This window comes from Vitis riparia, chromosome 13 (assembly GCF_004353265.1).
Source record: "Vitis riparia cultivar Riparia Gloire de Montpellier isolate 1030 chromosome 13, EGFV_Vit.rip_1.0, whole genome shotgun sequence".
In the NCBI taxonomy this organism is placed as follows: Eukaryota; Viridiplantae; Streptophyta; class Magnoliopsida; order Vitales; family Vitaceae; genus Vitis; species Vitis riparia.
The window spans coordinates 18,617,480-18,622,750 of NC_048443.1; positions in this window are offsets into that span (position 1 = coordinate 18,617,480).

Consider the following 5,271-nt stretch of genomic DNA (forward strand, 5'->3'; position numbering starts at 1 on the left):
ATAAAATACAAAATTCCTAGTCATTTTCCCTAATAATGCATCCTAGTGGCATCTTCCTTGCTATTTCACTTTTCCACTAAAGACAAAATACCTAACTTTTTGTGATTGGATGTTGCTTTTTAAATCATTAAAAACATTTGCTCCTTAATTTTAGGAGGGATAATATAGCTAAAAGCACTCCCTTACTATTCTTTTATGCTATTTTTTTCCCTCCCCTCCCATTAATCATTACTAATTTTTCATTATTTATATTTTTTTTAATCAAAACATGATTTTTGTAAATTAAGGTTGTAGGTTTTTGTTTCCCAGATCAAAAGTATGAAGAGGAAAAATCAATTATAGATATAATCTCATAGGGAGTTCGGGCTTTGATAATTCAATTTTCCATATTAAACAAATGAACTATTGTTGAAACTTAAAAGAAGCTAGCTAACTTAAAATAAAACTTGAAAACTAATTGAATGATCTACACAATAAACAAAAGCAAACTAAGTATCATAATTCTAAATTTAGATCTTAACTGAAATAAGATCTTAATTTTCTAAAAATATTCACATTCTTTCACATTTGATTTTCAAAGAGTGAAAACCCTAACTCATATCAAGATCCACCTGAATCAATTACCATTAAATCAAACCTTCTAGATATGTATTCAATAAGCCTAATAAGGATAAATATCCTTATCCTAGAAGACTTTGGAGAGATTTTTTTTTCATAAATAAATAATCAAATCAGTCACCATTAATTTAAACCTCAAGGTAAATATTCAATGAGCCCAATAACTTCAAATATGCCTTATCATATTATATTTGTACAAAACTTTTAATCTTTGAAAATGTTTGAGAAATCTAAATCTTATAATCAGGAAAAAGAATACAACCTAATAATTCAATCATCATTAATATCCTCTCTTAAGATGCAATATTTTCTCTACACAAAGAGAAATTCAACCATGAATCACGGTGGAAGAAATCTCCTCATAGGCCATAATTGCTTGAGAAGAACGTAAATGTAAAGAAAATATTGAAAATTTCATTAAAACAATATATATAATACAAAATGTAGTTATAGAGAGGAAACACAAGTTTATTTGAAAACTTGAAATATTTTTTTATTTATTTTTTATATTTTTAAAATAATTTTTATATGCATTATTTTATTTTTAATTATTTTTTTATAATTTTATAATTATATTTTAAAATAACTCCAAAATAATTAGAAGATGTGCTTTAAAATACAATTTTAAATATAAGTAAAATGTTGACAGCTGGCTAGGTGCTTTAATAACATATGTCCTCATGTGCTCCATCTTCCCCCCGTTCACAACATGAGGAGCCAGATGATTGAGATAGGTCAAAGTGCTTGTAAAGTTGGAGATTTTTTTAGTATTATTATTAGTATTTTCTTTACCTCTGTCCATGATGTGATCAACTCATAAACATCTTGACGTTGAAACCATGACACCATTTTAAACTTTTTGTTATAATATCAACAAAAGGTACCGGCCATTGAAAGTGCGATAGAGGGAAAGGATAAGGTTGATGAGTCAGCTCATGATATTAATCTTTTTAACCTACATAAGATCATCTCCTTCAAGTGTGGAACTGCCACATTTTATCCCTGAATTCTGAAAGGGACTATGCATGGTTCAAAGTCCCTCTCAATTAACTATTCTTCTTCTGATATTTTTCCTCCTCCTGTCTCACTAATTTTTAATCATTTTTTGTTATTTATCTTTCTTTTTCTAGCTTATAAAAGGATAAAAAGAGGCCATCATATTCCCCATTTACTAACCTTTCGGGGATTGCAAAATCCAACTAAATCAAACCAAGCTTGATTGAAGTTGATTTGATTTAGTTTGAATGATTGGTCAGATGTTAGTTAATTTAGACTTTTATCATTTAGGAGATAAGAAAACTGCTAATATAATAGATAAAATCAAATTCTCAAATTCTCAAATCAAATTATGGGATCGTATAATCAATCTTGATTGATTTACATCCATTTTTTTTTTCTTTTTAACTTCCGTTTTACTTACCCCTTTAATCACTGGTATTTGAATATAGTTAGAAAAATATTTTCTGCAATATTATACCCAACAACAAACGAAAGTGATATCTAGAATGGATATCTATGAAATGTGATTCCAAAAATCACTATTTTAATAGTGCGTTTGAAAGTGATTTTTAAAAATATTTATAACATTTTTAACATTTAAATAATAAAAATTTTTTAAGCATTAAAAATATTAAAAACACTTTTTAAAATTACTACCAAACAAGCTTTAAGCCTTCTTAAAATGATTTTTAAACTTTGTACAAACATCTTATTTTTGCAAAGAAAGATTATAATCTTTTCAAAATCATATTTATCTGGGCATTCTTAATCTACAAGTCTAAAAGTCATTTTCAATTATTAAATTAAATTTATAAATTGAAATAAATTTTTAAAAATCTTGAACTTCAGATCATACAGATAGTTTGCAGCCAAATTCAACACAACCTTGCTAGAGCTACAGCTCTTACATGTCTTCCCTTCCCATTATGTATAGCTCCATACTCTCTCAATATGCAATATTTTCTCTACATAAAGAGAAATTCAATCTCCCGTGTTTATGAGAATGACGAAGCAAAATGGATATTTTGTTTTTAATTCTATTTCCTTTTGAATAAGATTGAATTTAATAATTTTAATTCTTATGTTTGAATGCATGTGTTGAAATAATAATTTGTTTCTATTTTAATATTAAATAAAAATGGGAATGAAAATAAAATAAAATTCACAATAATATTCATACATATGAATTAAAATAATTTTTATTTAAAAAAAATAACTCACATTATACATAGTTTAAAATAATTTATTTATTTATTTTCATTTAAAAACAAATCCTTGAGAGTTTTTTATTTTTTGCTAAATAAAAAAAGCCTATTTGGATATAGGATTTAAAAGCAAAATTATTTTTTAAAAAATTATTCCACTATTTGATTGTTGTTCTTAAAAACAATTTTTAAAACCAAAGTAAAATAGAAAACTGTTGTTTTTATTTTTTTATTTAATTAGACAAAATGAATTTAAAATCAAGTGAGATTTTGCATTGAATTTATTAATAAATTTAATAATTTTTAAAAATAATTTAAAATTCAAATATATATATATATATATATATATATTATATATATATATATATATATATATAATTATTATAAAAATAATAGACATAATTAATGTTTTAAATTAATTAATAAATCTTATAATTTTTAAGAATAATTTGAAATTCAAAAAACTATTAATTAATTATAGATTAAATAAAATAATTAAGAATTTTACTTTCCTAATTGAGTAATAAATTTATGTATATAATGAAAATTTTGGTTCATTTATACTTTAAAAAATTAAAATTTATTTGTTTTTATATTCATTTAAAATATAATAGTATTAGTAGTTATTAATTTTAAATAATTATTCTTTATTTTTAATAAAAATAAATCAATTAATGTTAATATCAATATTTTTATAATATTTATAAAAAAAATATAATTTATAATTTTATTTATTATTATTTTTATTCATATTTTATTAAAAAAACTATTCATTTTTAATTTATTTGTAATTAAAAAAATCGTTTTTGTTTTTAACAAAACGGAATTAAATTTAGTTTACACAATATAAACTGCATTTACAATTTGTGCTTTTTACAAAATCAAAATAAAAAATTATTTTTAAAAATAACCTATCTAAAATAGTGTTTGTTATAAAATTATAAATTGAAAAAACAAGAAAACAAGAAAGAGAAATTCGAATGTAAGAAGAGAATATAATAATTTTCATTAGAGATATCTCCCTTTTATAGGGAGTCACAAAGAGATATACATCAATATGGATGATCATCCACAAGTTCCCATAATCCGATAAATTCTCATATTTTATAACACTCCCCCTTGGATGATCATAAGAATATGCCTCATTAAAACCTTACTAGGAAAAACCCCATGGAAAACAACCTTAGTGAAGGAAAAAGAGTACAATATTCTTTTGGATTACTATAACTGTCTCGTTAAAAACCTTACAAGTAAAACCCAATAGGACAAAACCTAGGCGAAGGAAAAAAGAGTGCAGTATATCCATATTATCATTTCCCCCTCATGTAGACATGATTATGATTTCTTCAACATTTCAAATGGTAGAACTCTCAATCTTCATATCCCAAAGTCATACCTTAACTTTTTCAATGTGGTTGAAGGTAACGCCTTTTTGAATAGATCTGCTAGATTATTGCATGATCGAATCTGTTGAACATCGATCTCACATTTCTTTTGGAGCTCATGAGTATAGAAGAATTTAAGGGAGATATGCTTAGTTTTGTCACCTTTTATGAATCCTCCTTTAATTTGTGCAATACAAGCAACATTATCTTCATGTAACACGGTTACATTGCCTCTGATGGAAGGTAGTCCACATGTTTCTTGTATATGTTGGATCAATGACCTTAGCCATACACATTCATGACTTGCTTCATGAATTGCAAGAATTTCTGAATGATTTGATGATGTGGCCACCATTGTTTGTTTGATAGATCTCCATGAGATAACAATACCATTGTAATTAAACACATACCATGTTTGTGACTTACCTTTATATGGATCTGAAAGATATTCTGCATCTGTATATCCAAGCAATTGTTTGGACATATACAATTGGCAAGACATATAAGTGCACCAATAGCACTAAGATATGGTACTTTAGGACCAAGTAATTCTTCATTTTTTTCGTAAGGACGAAATGGGTCATTTTTCATATCAAGTGATCGGACAACCATTTGAGAACTTAAAGGATACGCTTTATCCATATAAAAACACTTCAAAACTTTCTAGATGTATGTTGATTGATGTATTAAAACTTCATTTGGAAAATGCTCGATTTGTAGGCCGAGAAAAAATTTATTTTTCCAAGATCTTTCATCTCAAATTTTCTTTTTCAACTAATTTTTTGTTCTTGTGAGCTCTTCAGGAGTTCCAATAAGATTTAAGTCATCAACATACACTGCAATAATTTCAAATCTGATTTCTGATTTCTTAATGAAGATGCATGGGCATATAGGGGTTATTCACATACCTTTCTTTTAGCAAGTATTCACTAAGGCGATTGTACCACATGCGTCCAGATTGCTTTAATCCATACAAGGATCATTGTAACTTAATTGAGTACATGCTACGAGGCTTTGTACAATTTGCTTCAAGCAATTTAAATCCTTCAGGGATTTTCATGTAT